Raw genomic sequence first — 18172 nt, forward strand, 5'->3', positions numbered from 1 at the left:
GGATAATAGTGTATGGGTGGAGGGAGAGAGGAATGCTGTCTGCGGGAGTGTGCAGGAACTATAACGCCAACAGCCACAGCATCAGGAGGTTGTGGGGCAGGGAGCTGGGAGAGAAAAGGAGTGAAAAAGCAGAGGAGTGGACAAAGATGGGTGGGTGCATTGGAACAGGGTGGCAAATAAAGAGGGTGGCAGATGAGAATGGGGAGGAGATGATAGCACACAGGGGGTGCAAACAGTTGGGTGGATGATGTGGGGATAGTATGTTACCCAAGGTTGATGGCAGGTTAATTTCCATTGAAATCAAGCATGTTATGTTCAGCTGCATGTTGTGCCACAAGGTGGCCACAGTTTGGCCACAGTTTGGCAGTGGTCATTCATCCCAGTGCACAGCTGGTTGATAGACATACCAATATAAAAAACTGTGCAATGATTGCAGAAGAGCTGGTAAATGACATGGCTGCTTTAGCAGGTTCCGACATTCGCCTGCTTTATTTCTTTATTGGTAGTCCTTTCTTTACTTTCACTGTTCACAATCCCCCAATATTACATGGTTATATGGCCAATTTACTATTGGTAACTTTTGATAAGACTCATTAATAGCTTGCAGGCAAACATCAGCATACTGCTACAATAGTTTGCAACTGAACGTCTGTGAGCAATAAATACCTAACCACACAGTTCATGGTTCTTGCAGAAGAATAAAGTATGTGTGACACTATTTCTCAAATAAATTGAACAGACAATGTCATTATTTTAACACATGATCTATTTATGTTACACTAATTCCACTGTTAAGTTAATGCATTATTGTTACTCTAACTGATACAGACTTCCTGTCTGAAAATCGACTGTGAACTGTCTGACTCAGGGACCTAAAATCAGGCCTTTATGTATTCTCACAATAATAGGTGCTGAAACTATACATTGTTTGATGTTTAATTTACAGAAGTTAAAATTAAAACATAACTCATTCAATTAACTAAATACATTGAAAAATTCTTTCTTTTTAACAGTTTCTTCTACCACAAAGGTTAGGCCAAATTATTTGTTCAAATAATGAAATTAACAGATATTGTTATACAGACAATACTTTTGGCAAACCTGGTAATTATTTTGGCATTAATTAAGGGCTGACTTTGTTATTATGTTTTCGAATAGAGCCAAATAAATAGCATCCTAGTAGTTCTTCTTCCAAATGTTTATAATTACTACATAATTTATATATGTTTATAAGGTCACAAAACAATTACTGATTTCACCCTATAACAAAAGTATTAGCTACGAATGGTCAAAATGAATTAGGAAATTAATTTCATACACAAAACTAAGCATAAAATTAGATCTGGTGGTATATTCATTAAGACTGAGTGCCAACCTTTCTCTTTTATGAACATGTAAAGTATAGGCAAAAATGAAAATAAAATGAATTTAAGGAGCCAGATGGCAAAATGAGAGGAAGTTAAAAGATCCCAACATGCCTCATCACAAGGTGGCTTGACCCCTGATTAAGTAGCATAAACCTGTGACAGGACCAAAATAGGAAGTGTTGGGTGGGTGGATTGGGCAAGTCTTGCACCTGGGTCATCCACAGGGATATGATCCTTGTGGCAAGAAGGTGGGATTGGGAGTGGCATAGGGATGGACTAGGATGTTGTGCAGGTTGGGTGGGTGTCATGACACCACTTTAGGAGACGTGGAAGGGATCTTGGGTAGGATGTCCCTCATTTCAGGGCATTATGATAGGTAATCAAAGATCTGACAAAGCATGTGTTTCTGTTCTTCTAGTCTGGGGAGGTACTGGGTGATAAAGGGGGCACTCCTTTGTCGCTGGTTCTTCAGGGTGGTGGAAGGATTGGGGATATGAGGGGAAATGACATTAGAGATCTGTTGGTGGGCTAGGTTTGCGGGATAGTGCCTGTCTGTGAAGGCCTTTGAGACCCTCAGCATACCGAGCAAGGCATTTCTTATCACTGGGGATACTCCATCCTCTAGTGGGCAGGCTGTATGGGAGGGATTTTAGGTGTGAATGAGATGACAGTCAAAATGCAGGTACTGTATGTGGTTGGTGGGCTTAATGTGGACAGAGGTGAGGTGGTCAACATCTAGGAAGGTGACACAGTGGGTTGAGGAGGACCAGATGAAGCAGATGGGAGATATGGTGTTGAGGTAGTGAAGGAATGAGGATAGGATTTCTTGACCCTGAGTTCATATGATGAAGATATCATCAGTGAACCTGAACCAGACTAGATGTTTAGTGTTTCGGGAGGCTGCCGTGGATTTGTTTTTATAGCTTCCCTTTGAAGCAGAAGAAATTTTGGGGTAGAGGTGTATCAGTCAGAAGGGTATTGGGAAAGGTAGTGTTCAATAGCAGTAAGACCATGGGCATGATGGATGTAGGTATATAGGGAGGTGATGAATCAGAAAAATTTGGAAATTTGTAATAAGGTATTATGGCACTGTTGGGTCTTTATGGACTGTTTGGATGGAGTTTAGTTTAGTTTTAGCTTATGGGACCAAACTGCTGAGGTCATCAGTCTCTAAGCTTACACACTACTTAATCTAACGTAAACTAACTTATGTTAAGGATGACACACAGATCCATGCCCAATGGAGGATTCGAACCTCTGACTGGGGGAGCCATGACAAGACACCTCAGACCGTGTGGCTACCCTGCATGGCTGATGAATAAGGATCCAGGAGGCAAAGGGGTGAGGATGGTGGAGAGTCAGTGAAGGAAGTGTTTGTATCTTTGACATGTGTGGCTAGATTACAGGCAATTGGTTGGAGGTGTTGGTCAATGAGGTCCAAAATTCTTTCAGTAGGGCCACAATAACCAGCCACAATAGGGCATCAAGGATTGTTGGGTTTGTGGATTTTGGAGATCATGTAGAAGGTTGGTGCGTGGAGGTGGTTTTAATTGGAGGGAAATGGATTCAGGGGAGAGGTTATGGGAAGGATCTAAGGCTTTAACCTGGGATTGGACGCTGTGGAGGTAGTTCTGAGATGGGATCACTCTGGCCAAGTTTATAGGTGGAGCAGTCAGATAACTGGCAGAGGCTTTCTGCCAAGTAGTTACTGCTAAGGTGCCTCTTGAAGGATGGTGTGACTGTGTTAGAGATAAGGTATTCCTGAAAGTTGACCAGTGGATGGTTATGGGAGGGGGGATCATGGTATGAACTGGGAGGGGCAGGGTTCAATGTTTGAATTAGGTTGGTTTTGGTTGGAGGGATTGGTGGCAAGGAAGTCTTACATTGCAGGTATCAGCAGAAGGAGAGTAAGTCTTTGACCAGTCCAGCTTGGCTAAATTTGGCTAAAGGCAAGGCCTTTAGATATGACTGAAACTCCTGTGGCACTGAGGGCTTTACTGGAAAGCTAAATTTATTTATTTATTTATTTCTTGTTCCGTAGATCCAGTTAGTGAGTCAATCACAATGATATGGAACGTGTCAAATTGTACAGGTTTCAATTTAAACTTACAATAAATACAAGGGCAATTCAATGACAAATTGTACATAGTTTAAGTAAGACATACTATAAATACAGTAATAGATACAATGTCAGCTAGATAACATAACAACCATTTAACAGAAAAAGGAGTTTCAAATAAAGGTTAAAGATAAGAGCACAAAGTTAAACCATATATTAGGCCTACAGGAGTAAATACATATACAGACAATCTGTTGATACAAAAAGTGTGCTAATGCTCAAATGCACAATAAAATCAATTAAACTACTTCTAGACACAGTAAGTTTAGTGCTGGTATACATTTTATTTCAGATATTCATCCACAGTATAAAAAGATTTCTCTGTCAGGCAATCTTTGAGAACTTGTTTAAATTTTGGCAGTTCTGTATGAACACATTTGATATGTTGTGGTAGATCATTAACAGCTTAATGCTGGAGTAGTAAACTCCTTTTTGTACCAGAATGAGATGTTTCATTTCGAAATGTAGATTGTTTTTGTTTCTGGTGTTATAGCCATGGAATTTATTGTTTTCATAGTAGATAGAATAATTTTTGCACACAAAGGTCAGCAAGGAAGAAATATACTCTGAGGCAGTTGTTAGGATACCTATCTTCCGAAACAAGTGCCTGCAAGAGTGTCTTTGGTGGGCCCCACACATTATTCTGATTGCTTTTTTTTTGGATGGTGAAAACTTTTTTTGCAAGTGGTTGGTTCCCCCAGAATATGATAGCATATGACATCAATGAGTGGAAGTAGCCAAAGTAGGCAACCTTAATGGTGTCAACTTCAGCCACTGAAGAAATTACCCGTAGTGCAAATGTTGCCGAGCTAAGTTTTTTACATAGATGAAGAATGTGAACTGACCAATTACATTTACTGTCTATGTAAGCACCCAGTGTTATGGGAATGTTTCAGCTCTGGATTTGGTGGAGTGTTGGTAGAGAGTTTTGGGGGCTGTGGCTAGTTGGGAAGGTCAGCTATGCAGGTTTTAGGAGCTATGAGAGGTGGACAAGGAGAAACATTCTGGGTAGGGTAGGGGTTGGGTAGCGATGCCCCGAGATGGCAGTAGTATGTCAGCAGGTTGGACAGCTTATGGAGATGGTGTTTGAAATGCTCCTCCAGGTACTGGAGAGTGAGAGATTCAGTTTTGGAGATGTGAGGTATGAACCAAGGATTGCACAGTAGTAGTGCCGTGCAGAGAGTGCAGAGATTGATTTGGGATGCCTGTGCCATAGAGATGTGTCTTTGTGGTACCAGGTTTGTGAGGGCTGGGACTGGTAGAATTCGAAAAGTTGGTCATTGTGTAAGGAGAGGTGGGATACAGAGAAAGGATTTTTTATGGTTAATCTGTTTAGAAGGATCCCTTGGTTTAGGCAGAATGTGTGAAACATGATGTGGGATTGAGTTTTAGCCAGGGAAAGGAATACTTTCTGAACTGGTGCAGAAAGATGGAGCAGAGGTCCATTGTGACAGGAATGGTGTAAAAAAAAAGGGGAATTTCATGGAAGTGGGTCTAACAATACCACCATTTGCAAAGTAGGTTAGAAATCAGATTAATAATGTTGCTCACGCAGCATATGTTCGCTTTATCGGGCAACAACAAAGTTATTGACTGTGGATGGTATCATCAGAATGGAAATAATGAAGTCACCGTAAAAAAGTCATTAATTTTGGCACTTATCTTGAATGGATTCCCACGTAGATTTTGTCAAAGTTGTTATGGCTCATCTTGTTGATTCTAGGGTGATTCCACTTTGACTGCTAGAAGGTCCAGATCTGTATTTTAGCAATATTTGAAGACCTAACAAACGCGTTTTTCAGTAAATTCTTAATGGTCAAACAATCCCAGATCAGAACAATGGTATGGTAGAAATAATTTTTGACTTGGTGTTCACGATCCACTTTTTTATTAAACTTCTTGTAAATTCACATATACTTCTTCTTAATTGTCACATCATCAAGAAAAAAGTTTTGTATCAATCTTTATATATTTAATTTCCACTTTAACCAAACACAAGACTTGACTGTTCTTTTACAAAGTGAAATAACAACTTAACTTCTGCAAAGTGAAACAAAGACTGCTCTGTGCGCATTCGCGCCAAAACGGTTAGAAGTAAGTCAAAGATTATGACAGTCTCACAGAAATGAATACACACAAGAACCATATCATTGTAATATATCGATACATTGGAGTACCTATACATTAATAAAAACCAAATGTGAATATTGTCACAAAAATATGTCTGTTACTCCACAGGAAAGTTGTACGATATTACTGGTATTGAGAACTGGGATTGGAGTGCCATAATGGTCACTTAAATAAAGAACCATTACATGGGCAAAATACCTGGTTGGTGTGTACCAATAAAGCATAAAAACATTGATTTTGCAGCCATTTACAAAACTTTATCCACAACATTTTTCTAGATTTACCTTTTACTCATTGTGCATGGTCTCTCCCAAAATACTCTGCTCCACAACTGATGCACCACACCCAACACTGTTTCCACTTCAGGAAGCAGTCTTGGTACTCCTCTTGCTGGATTGTGTGAAGTGACATCTGCTAATTTTCTTTCATCTCATTTATCATTGCAAATCTTCATCCCTTCAATGGGGTTTTCAACTCTGTAAATAAAAGAATGTCCAAAAGGACCAGGTCTGGAGAGTACAGAGGATGAGGCAGCACAGTGATTTCGTTTTTTGTGCAGTAGTCACACACCAACAGGGATGAATGTTAGGGTGCATTATCGTGATGCAAGAGCAATGAATTGTCTCACCTCATTTCAGACTATTTCCATCTCACATATTCTCACAGGCATGCCATCATGTCCCAGTGGTACCATAAATTAACAGTTTGTCCCTGTGGCATGAATTCATGATGAACTAATCCTTAAAAGTCAGAGAACACTATCAGCATGCCTTTGACATTTGACCTGACCTTATGAGCTTTTCTTCATCTCGGAGAACCTTTACCTACCCACTGTCAAGATTGAACCTTGGTCTCAACATTATAACCAAAGACCCACGTCTCATCACCAGCTATGATTCTCTTAAGGAACATCTCTTTCTCATTTGCATGATCCAAAAGCTCTTCACAGATTGTGAGACAAAGGTCTTTCTGGTCCTCACCCGTGAGCCGTGGGATGAACTTGCTGGCAACACAATGCATTCTAAGATGGTGTGTCAGGATTTCTTGACATGATACAAGTGAAATGTTACATCCTTCTGCAATCCTTGAACTGTCTGTCTTTGATTTGCATGCACATTCCGAAGGAGTTGCCAGACAAAACATAGAATGCATTTAAACAGAAGTGGTAAAATTCTACTTGGTAAAAAAATTTCTTGAAAAACTTAGTCAATAAGAAAGTGGTACCTCCATCCCAGTGATGCTCTCAGGAGCAAAAGAGCAGCCTTCAACATCAAATAACTGCCAATACAAATGCGATGATACTGCAAATACTACTCTACCGGATGCACAAACACAGACAAAAATAACAGAAGCAACTGGACAACGCATAAGAAAGAAAACAACAGAAACTATAACCAAAACAGTTAAGCAGCCATTAGCTTCTTCAGCAGATAAAGACACTCCCACAGCAACAAAAATAGTCAAGCAGCAATCAGTTTTTCCACCAGCAATAAACAAAAAGACACCAACAGCAACAAAATCAGTCAACATGCCATCAGTCTCACCAGCAGCGATAAACAATATGACACCCACAGCAGAGAAAATGGTGGTCAACAGAAGAACTGTTGTTCCACCTCCCAGATTCAATGATTTTTTATGGACTGGACTGAAGAGGAAAAAGCCACCACCCAGTCAGCTGCAGCAAGTAAGGTAGAACCAAAAATTTCTCAACTGTGTTCAATACTTTCTGACTCTTACAATCAGCAAATTTTACTTCCACAATGTACAAGGACTCAGAAACAAAGTGAGTGAAATAGAAATTTTAATAAATAGTAACATGAACAATGGACCTTGCCATTTGTGGCGAGGCTTGCGTGCCTCTTGTGGACAATATTATGGAAATGAAAGAGGATGTAGATGAAGATGAAATGGGAGATACGATACTGCGTGAAGAGTTTGACAAAGCGCTGAAAGACCTGAGTCGAAACAAGGCCCCAGGAGTAGACAACATTCCATTAGAACTACTGACGGCCTTGGGAGAGCCAGTCCTGACAAAACTCTACCATCTGGTGAGTGCGATGTATGAGATAAGTGAAATACCCTCAGACTTCAAGAAGAATATAATACATCCAATCCCAAAGAAAGCAGGTGTTGACAGATGTGGAAAATTACCGAACTATCAGTTTAATAAGTCACAGCTGCAAAATACTAATGCGAATTCTTTACGGACGAATGGAAAAACTGGTAGAAGCTGACCTCGGCGAAGATCAGTTTGGATTCCGCAGAAATGTTGGATCACGTGAGGCAATACTGACCCTACGACTTATCTTAGAAAATAGATTAAGCAAAGGCAAACCTACATTTCTAGCATTTGTAGACTCAGAGAAAGCTTTTGACAATGTTGACTGTAATACTCTCTTTCAAATTCTAAAGGTAGCAAGGATAAAATACAGGGAACGAAAGGCTATTTACAATTTGTACAGAAACCAGATGGCAGTTATAAGAGTCGAGGGGCATGAAAGAGAAGCAGCGGTTGGGAATGGAGTGAGACAGGGTTGTAGCCTGTCCCCGATGTTATTCAATCTGTATATTGAGCAAGCAGTAAAGGAAACAAAAGAAAAATTCAGAATAGGTATTAAAGTCCATGGAGAAGAAATAAAAACTTTAATGTTCGCCGATGACATTGTAATTCTGTCAGGGACAGCAAAGGACTTGGAAGAGCAGTTGAACGGAATGGACAGTGTCTTGAAAGGAGGATATAAGATGAACATCAACAAAAGCAAAATGAGAATAATGGAATGTATTCGAATTAAGTCGGGTGATGCTGAGGGAATTAGATTAGGAAATGAGACACTTAAAGTAGTGAAGGAGTTTTGCTATTTGGGGAGCAAAATAACTGAAGATGGTCGAAGTAAAGAGGATATAAAATGTAGACTGGCAATGGCAAGGAAAGCGTTTCTGAAGAAGAGAAATTTCTTAAAATCGAGTATAGATTTAAGTGTCAGGAAGTCGTTTCTGAAAGTTTTTGTATGGAGTGTAGCCATGTATGGAAGTGAAACATGGACGATAAATAGTTTGGACAAGAAGAGAATAGAAGCTTTCGAAATGTGGTGCTACAGAAGAATGTTGAAGATGAGATGGGTAGATCACATAACTAATGAGGAGGTATTGAATAGAATTGGGGAGAAGAGGAGTTTGTGGCACAATCTGACAAGGAGAAGGGACCGGTTGGTAGGACATGTTTTGAGGCATCAAGGGATCACAAATTTAGCATTGGAGGGCAGCGTGGAGGGTAAAAATCGTAGAGGGAGACCAAGAGATGAATACACTAAACAGATTCAGAAGGATGTAGGTTGCAGTAAGTGCTGGGAGATGAAGAAGCTTGCACAGGATAGAGTAGCATGGAGAGCTGCATCAAACCAGTCTCAGGACTGAAGACAACAACAACAACAACAACGACAACAGTGATTTATCAAATATCCAAGTACTATGCATTACTGAGCACTTTATGAGCTGTTCTGAAATTGAATGTGTTATGATACCACAGTTCGCACTGGTAAATCATTTCTCAAGGAAAAAATTCAGGGGTGGAGGGAGCTGCATATTTGTAAAAAACAATACAATTGCTCTACCACTGGACATATGCAACTCTGACAGCACTGAAAAAGACATAGAATTATCAGGTATAGAACACACTGAACATCGTATTTACTTAATATCAGTATATAGATCACCCTCATGCAACCTAAGCTGTTTCTATAAGAACTTGGCCTTAGTATTAGAAAAACTAACAACATGGAAATCCTACAGAATTGTAATCTGTGGCAATTTTAACATAGATTTCCTAGTAGAAGATAGTGACCATGTAAACTTAAAAAAAAAAACTTTATGAATCTCTACAATCTGGAACTAAAGGTTAAATCCCCAAGCAGAATAAGCAACCACAGTGAATCTTGTCTTGACCAAGTAGCTAATGACACAGAATGCTCTGTAAAGCTAGAATTCTCTGGCCACAATGCCCTAATTATACAGATACCAGTAAGCAAGCCCCCTCAAAAAAAGTTTATAACACAAACTAGAAATTTCTGTCAAAGCAATATCCACACCTTTCTGTCCCACATGCAAACAGAAAACTGGCAGGATATATATCAGTCTCAAAATGTAGATGACAAATTTGAGACTTTTCTAAATTATTGTAGTTATTATTTCAACTACCACTTCTCATTAAAAACAAAAAAAATATTTCCAATAACAGTAAATCCCCCAAGTGGATAACCCCAGGTATTATCACCTCAGCAAAAAGAAAAACAGAACTCTTCAACCTCAGCAAGACCGAATTCGGAAATACTGAATAATTTAAGAATTACTTTGCCAAATATAAAAAAATCTTCAGAAACATCATTAATGCAGCCAAAAAACTGCAAAATGATAACCTGCTCAAATTTTCAGCTAACAAAAGTAAGTGCATGTGGAAAATCATTATACACACAGTGGCAGAAATCAACAGCGGACAAGTAATATGAACCTAAAAATAAATGGCAAATCAGTCACAAACAAGAAAAAAATAGCAGATGAATTTAACTCATATTTTATTAAAATTGTTGAAAGTCTCACAGACCACCTTAAAAATAGTCATCTCCCAAACTTAAAACAAAACAACTGCACCGACATGCTGTTCTTATTACTGACAACAGAGGCAGAAATAGAAAAAAATTATTCATACAAAAATTAAGAAAAAATCATCTGCAGGACAAGATCAGATCCCCTGCATTCTTCTCCATAACTGCAGCAACTTCATAAGTAAACCACTGTCCCACATAATAAACTCTTCATTCCTCAACAGCATATTTCCTAATAAACTCAAGACAGCAAAAGTCATACCAATTCATAAAAAATGAAGTAAAGATGATACCAGCAATTACAGGCCGATAGCAGTATTCTCAGTAGTCAGCAAAATATTTGAATACACTATGGCAGACAGACTAAATTCATTTCTGAAAAAAAAAGAAGTGCCATATCTTATGCTCAGTTTGGTTTCCAAGGAGGAAACACCACAACAGATGCAATATAGCAACTCTTAGGCTATTAGACTACACCTTAACACCAGTAGACAAGAAGCTTCCAGACATAGGCATTTTTCTTGACCTAACAAAGGCATTTGATATGGTCAATCACAATATACTGCTCCAAAAAATGTATACCTATCGAATAAAGGGCACTGGCCATGACTGGTTTAAAAGCTATGTCAAAGACAGAAACCAATATGTCCAAATAAATGTAACCAATCGACCAAGAATTGCTAATACTGTACAGTCATCTACCCAAATCACAGAACATTAAGTTCCCCAAGGCTCAGTGTTGGGACCCTTATTATTCTTACTTTATGTAAATGACCTCTCCTTAAATTTACACAATAACAGAACCTTCCACTTTGCTGATGATACCTCAATTATGATATCTGACTCAAATTAACATCTTCAAGGCGCAATAAACAGGAGCACAGCACACCTAAACTCATGGCTTAATTCAAACAGACTACTCTTTTTTAATTAAAAAAGACAACTGGTATTAATTTCCACACAGTCCAAAATAAAAACCCACCAGTACCAAATATATCACTGAGTGATGATAAAATCAACTATGTAAAGGAAACCAAATTTTTGGGGGTTACCATTACTGACACACTTACATGTAAGAGTCATATTGATATAACCTGCACCAAACTGAGTAAAGTATGTTTCATGATTAGACAAATAGGGAATATTGTTAATACCAGCACCCTCACATCAATGTACTATGCTCTTTTCCGCTCTATATTAAGTTACGGAATTATCTTTTGGGGCCACTGTGCAGAAGCAGTGAGGCTGTTTAAACTAAAAAAAAAAGTAGTTAGAATAATATTATTCAAACAGCAGAAAGAATCTTGTAAACCACTGTTCCAGAATCTGAACATATTACCCCTCCCATGTCAGTACATACTGGACCTACTATGTTTCACCAAGAAAAATATTAGCAACTTAGATATAAACTCAAACTGGCACCAACATGATACAAGGTCAAAGAACTCTCTGCGAGTAATTTCCCATTCAACAAAACTATACAGTTAAGGTGTCAAATATATGGGAATAAAACTCTATAACCATCTCCCAATAGCAGTGAAAAACATTACACAAGGGAAGGATTTTAAAGTAAAACTATGGTCACTCCTAATTAAACACTGCTTCTACGGTATACAGGAATTCCTCAAAAACAAACTGCTATATGGAACTGCTCAACAAAAACATCAGATAATGGATCACAAACTATTGAGCGTATGTAACATAACTGGATGTAAGTTTTATTGGTATAAATGCTAAATTCTGGTACAAAATAAATAAGACCTAAGTATATTACACATGTGATATAAATATGTAATCATTTTATAGATTCATAGACATGTACCTCTTCTTATAAATGACTAATATGTATCAAATGACCTGTCCTATATCATGATGTGCATTTCTGTACAATGTATGATTCAGAGGATCAGAACAAATAAATAAATAAATTAAATAAATAAATTGTTTCTGGCATGAGCATCATCAGTAGATGTTGAAGGGCACCCTGAACAAGGGTTATCTTTAACTTCTGTTTGGCCATTTTGAAATTGTGTGAAATATATGTAACACCAATTATAGCTAAAGCACTCATCACTGTAGGCTTCCTGCATCATTTGGATCATTTGGAGTGTCTCTATAAAGGCTTTCTTGAGTTTCTCACAAAATTTAATGGAGACTCTTTGGTCTTCTAAATCTGGCATCTCGAAATTTGCAAATTGTGTGGCAGAATGTTCTACTCAGTACAGCACTTAACAATAGCTAACAGACATACAACAATGCAACTTCTGGCAGTTACACATTAAACACAGGCATGTGCAGGGATGCCAACTGCATTTCACTCCAACACACAAATGTTCTGGAATTTTTTGAACAGATCTCATATATAGACTTCCCTGCAGATTTGTTTCTTAGGAACCAGCTATCATCAACAGTTTCCTGGCTTTCATTAACACCAAGGACCAGGATTGTCAAAAGTGTGAAGAGGAACATAGTTGGAAAATTCAGCACTATCAAAGATGTGAAGGGAAATACTTCAGACAATGCAAACCAAACATGTCACTGAAATGGTGAAAAGAAACTGTAGCTACTATTGACAACAGCCAATATATGCAGAAAATGAAATTGTATGCAATTCTGTTCATTTTATCCAACAAAACCCACTCAAATTCAACTTTCTAACCTTTTAGTACAAGCTAATACCTATTTTAATAAGCTACAGTGTACATTTTAAAACTGATTATGGAAAAACAAATCCAAGAGTGATAGTACACATTCTAAGTTAAATGTTCTAATGTTTAACTTACTTATATGAGGTATGAAATGATGGACACGGAAGAGGAGGATTTCCAATTGATAAGTCACATTTATATATTTCTCGACTTTGTTGTCCATCTGTTAGTTTGTCTGACTTTCGAAAATCTTTCTTTTCAGGAATGGGTAGATGTATCAGGTTGAAATTTATGCCACATGCTAAGATCTATGGTCCGTTGGCAGTGTAAAACATTAAAGCTGCTAAGTGACTACAATCCAAATATATGGCTGTTAATGTCACAAACCAATAGGGTATTTCTCACTGATTTAGAATCATCAAATTTGGTGAGAAACAGGGTATCATAGTATACTTAAAGTAAAAAATCTGAAAATTATAAATTTATAATTATATCACATGGAAGAAAAATGTTGTCATTTGTTATTCCATGTCTGTCTGTCTGTCTGTCCATCCATCCGTCTGTCTGTTAAAACCTCTTTCTCTCAGGGACAAGTAGACATATCAACTTGAAATTTATGTCATGTACTAAAGTGTGTGGTCCCTTGGGGGTATAAAAAAGTTAACTTCTAAATCAGTGCAGTCAAAATATAGCCAGTTATTTCACGTATTTTGATATTCACAAACTCACTCATTAAAACCTATAGATTCCTTCCCTTGGCCCAGAAAACAAAATTTGGCAGAAAGGAATGTGTCATATAAAAATAAAGAAAAAAATTAGAAAATTCTTAATTTGTAATTATAACACATAAAAAATAGTTCTTTTGTCATTTGTTATCCAGTTTCAAACTTAAAATTAAAACATGCTGGAAAGTCTTGGAATTCCTGGGACTTGTTATCCAATTTCAAACCTAAAATTAAAACTTGCCAGAAAGTCATAGGATTCCCAGGACTGATATATTGCCAGTATCAATGTTGATAACAGCCAGAAATCGTTGAGATTCTTGATTCCCAGAAAAGATGAACCATCTATATAGGAGGGTTCATTGAAAAGTAATGCCTCCACCTTTGTAGCTCTTCAACAGTTGGCAGCATTGATACGCAGCAGGTACCGGCTTCTTCCATAACCTCTTCTCTACAGCTCCAGTTGGCGGGAAGCCTTATTAGCATTGAATTGTTGTGTCGTTACTGTGTAAAGTATGGAACCCTGTGCAGACAGTCGGTCGATGCGATTCAAGCAATGTGCAGTCATTGAATTCTGACAACAGAAGGTGTCATCCCAAAGGAGATTCATCAGAGAATGAAAGCAGTTTATGGTGACTGTGTTGAAGTGAGTACTGAATGGAGAAAGGCATCACCTTCATTCTCGTAATGCCAGAGGAGTTCCTGGCAAATTTCGAGTCTGTACGCTTTCATTTCAGGGGTCAGCATCTAGGGTACCCATCATGCAGATGCCAAGCAAAGCAATAATGTGACCCAAATGTTCTTGTGAAATGCCAATTGTGCTTGCAGTTTCTCTCTGAGTGATACGACGATCATCCTGAATCAATCTGTCAACATTTTACTTGTGAAACTTGATGGTTGCTGTCACAGGACGTCCATCTCTTTGTTTGTCAGTCAGATCAGATGATCCCACCTCAACATCTTTAAACTTACTCACCCAATAACACACATTACTCACATCAACAGACTCACCATAAGCTGCTTTCATTCTCTGATGAATTTCCTTTGGGGTGACACCTTCTGCTGTCAAGAATTCAATGACTGCATGTTAAATCGCATTGACCGACTGTCTGCACAGGGTTCCATACTTTACACTGTAACAACACAACCATTCAATGCTAATGCTTTGTGCCAACTGGAACTGTAGAGAAGAGGTTACAGAACAAGCCAGTGCCTGTCGCATACCAATGCTGCCAGCTGTTGTAGAGTTATGAAGGTGGAGGCATTTCTTTTCAGTCGACCCTCGCACATGCTGACCCCTGAAATGAAAGCGCACAGACCCAAAATTTACCAGGAACTCCTCTGGCATTACGAGAATGAAGGTGATGCCTTTCTCCATTCAGTACTCACATCAACACAATCACCATAAACTGCTTTCATTCTCTGATGAATCTCCTTTGGGATGACACCTTCTGTTTGTACAGAACCATCAAAGCACAACTCCTACTTGCAATTGTCAAATTTGTTCTTATTCTCCAGCTGCTACTTTTTTTTGTCATTTAGCATATTTTCATCACTACAGATCTTCTATCAAAATATATATAATTAATTTTATTTATATTATATATCACAGGTAATGCATAGCACGGACAGGTGAAGCATGTTTGATTAGAAACAAAAAACATTCTGTTGCAAAAGACTGTATTTTTCTTATGTATATGATAAGCATAATTGAATTACTTACTGAGAAAGAAGCGCTGTGAATATTAGCAGCAGGATTGTTCTTGTTTAATATGGTGCAATGGTGTACCTGCATGGGCTTTGCATGCAAAAATGTGGGGAATGAAGAGTGAAGAGAGTGTTTATCCTGTGGGCCTAAATATGGTGTGGAAACTGCCCCCAGCACCAGCACTTCCCTTAATATCTCTTTCTCTTTCTTCTGTCTTCTTTTTTTAAAATTTTCAGCACCTGACCTAAGCTGTACTAAGATTTTGTCACTGTTTCTATTGCTCATGGTATTACAGAGCCCCAGTAATATGGAGCTTGAGGTAAGATAGCCCATCTTTGAAGATGATATAATGTCCTTTCATAAGGCAATATTTTACAATCACTGAATTTTATATTATGATTATGTTCAGTAAGCTTATCCAAGCCCATCCAGTTAGCTGTGCAGTCTAACACGCTGCTTTCTGGGTTGGAAGGCACGCCAGTTCCCAGCACAAATCCACCTGGTGGATTAGTGTCTAGGTCTGGTATGCTGGCCAGTCTGTGGATGGTTTTTAAGGCAGTTTTCCATCTGCCTCAGCGAATGCAGGCTGCTTCCCCTGATTCCACCTCAGTTACACTATGTCGACGATTGCTGTGCAAACACTTTCTTCATGTACGCATTCACCTTAATTACTGTACCACGCAGACATTGGGGCTAAATTTGCCTGGTGTGAGACTTTTCCAGCGAGTTCCACTGGGGGCTGAACCACACAATAACCCTGGGTTCAGTGTGGGATGGCAGTAAGGTGAGTGGACTGCTGTAGCCTGTTGTAGGGTTGTGAACCACTGAGGGCTACTGCGGGGACGCAGCCTCTCTGTCATTTCTAGGTTCCCAGTTCAATACAATACAATACAATACAATGAAAGCTCATCCAAAATAACAGCCCATGCACAGAAATGCATGCTCATCCTGAGTGCTACGGGCTTCCATCCCTTTGTTTTAAGTAGTGGCATTCTCAATTGACATTTGCTACATTTTTACCTCTTTTTTGTTTTATGAGAGTACCTTCTGGCAGCCTGTGTTTGGACATTTCTTTTGCTTTGATTCCTTCTTTGTTTATGCAACTATTTCTTTATTGGTACTTTAATGAGAAACTATTGAGTTTGAATGCCTATGTTTGTCAAATAATTCATGATACTTATACAATCAGGTTATGCAAGATATGTGTTTGTGGGTAAGAACCAGCTATCAAACTCCACATTTCCTACCACACTGTTGCTGTTCACCATGGAGACCCGACCACTACTATTGCCCCTTGCCCTACCAAGCTGTCTGTGCAGGTATAGTCCAAGAATTTTTGTATACACTCTACAATGCTTGGACACAATGCAAGTTGTCTGATCTAGATAATTTTCACCATATTCCTATGGCATATTATAAACTCCCAGATTTTTGCAGAATTCCTTCTTTCACCCTATCAGACTCTCCTGGTAATCTGTCTCAATAATGACTTCTATTGTGACATTTCTATCATCTTCCCCCTCTCAATGTACCAAATATTATCAAAAACCAAAATGTCACCCCAAACTTCACTTTTACAATGAGCTAGTTCAGGTCTGTTTTCTTCAACTTCTTCAGCAGTTGAAGAGCAGAGGTGACAGATTATGAATTGTTTATCATTTGCAATAGCACACTGGAAAGTAATTATTTTGTCTCATCTTGTTTCTTGAAAATTTCTACATTTTCTTCATGTTGTTGGCACAGTGGTCTGTGGGTATGTTAGATTCCTCATTGGTGCAGAAAGTTATTGGGTATGTTAGATACCTCATGATGCAGAAAGTTATTGGGTTCAAGTAATGTTAAGTATTAATATTTGACTGATTGGTCTGTTTGCATCATTTTTGTACATCGTTACAAATTGATATCGGACAAGTCAATTTTTGGGAGATGATGAGATGAGACAATGTGAATTTATGTGATGACTGTAAATTGTATATCTACTACAACATTGATAAGTTCACATATATAAAACTGTAAGCAAATGTATACATACATGTTAAATGTCTTCATGCTCTTCTGAAGAACTTATATCAGTTTTCCAGTTAAAAAGCAAGAGGATTTTTGTATCATTGTGTTACAATTTTTTTGTAAAAGAAAATAAATTTACATTAAATCATGACTTTTTTCTTAAGAGTTAACAACAATTACTGTTAACAAATAAAAAAGTGGGGTAATATTTACAGTTTTTATGGCATGTCTACGACTATAGTTAATAGATTTTACATTTGTACAAATGGCACAAATTTAAAGATTAGAAAATATTTACAATTTATATGACATACAGTAACATTGTTTCTGTTACTGAAGTATTCTACAGGAACTGATCCAGACTTTAGAAAGCAGCTTGTTTCACTAGCTTGTATATAGTTTAATATTATGTGTATTCATCAACACTATAATACAGTTTATATAAAAGATACATTTTTAGAATCATTTTAAAATTCCTTAAATTTTTTGTGTCTTACTGTGGTGTGGTAACTTACTGCTGATAGGGACCCATCTTGTCTGAATTTTGTTTTTGCGTATTCACTAGGCAGTTCCATTTTCTGTTGTCTATTGTACTTATGTATTGTTTCTTTTTTGTAGTAGTTGATATCCAGCATCCATTATCTTCTTAATGAAACATGTAACTTCCAAAATGTGTAAGGAGGTAGTGGAAGATTTTGTACGTTCTTAAAATACTGGCCTGCATGAACTTCTTATAGTTGCATTTTCTATGGTCCTTATAATTCTTTTTTGGACAACTTAACCTCATTTGTTCTGTTATGCAGCCATCAAGAATTTTCATACTGTAGCAGGTGGTACTTAATTTCTTATAGGTGAAGCTTACATGTTTGTCCC

At 38.0% G+C, this 18172-nt stretch overlaps 1 protein-coding gene across 1 annotated transcript in view; it reads left to right on the top strand.

Annotated features, from left to right (window-relative positions):
- The window catches only part of LOC124802543 (serine/threonine-protein phosphatase 6 regulatory ankyrin repeat subunit A-like), a 407755-nt gene that overhangs the window by 63478 nt on the left and 326105 nt on the right, over positions 1 to 18172 (top strand). The window lies entirely within an intron of this gene.

The sequence above is a fragment of the Schistocerca piceifrons genome, chromosome 1 (assembly GCF_021461385.2).
Source record: "Schistocerca piceifrons isolate TAMUIC-IGC-003096 chromosome 1, iqSchPice1.1, whole genome shotgun sequence".
NCBI lineage: Eukaryota > Metazoa > Arthropoda > Insecta > Orthoptera > Acrididae > Schistocerca > Schistocerca piceifrons.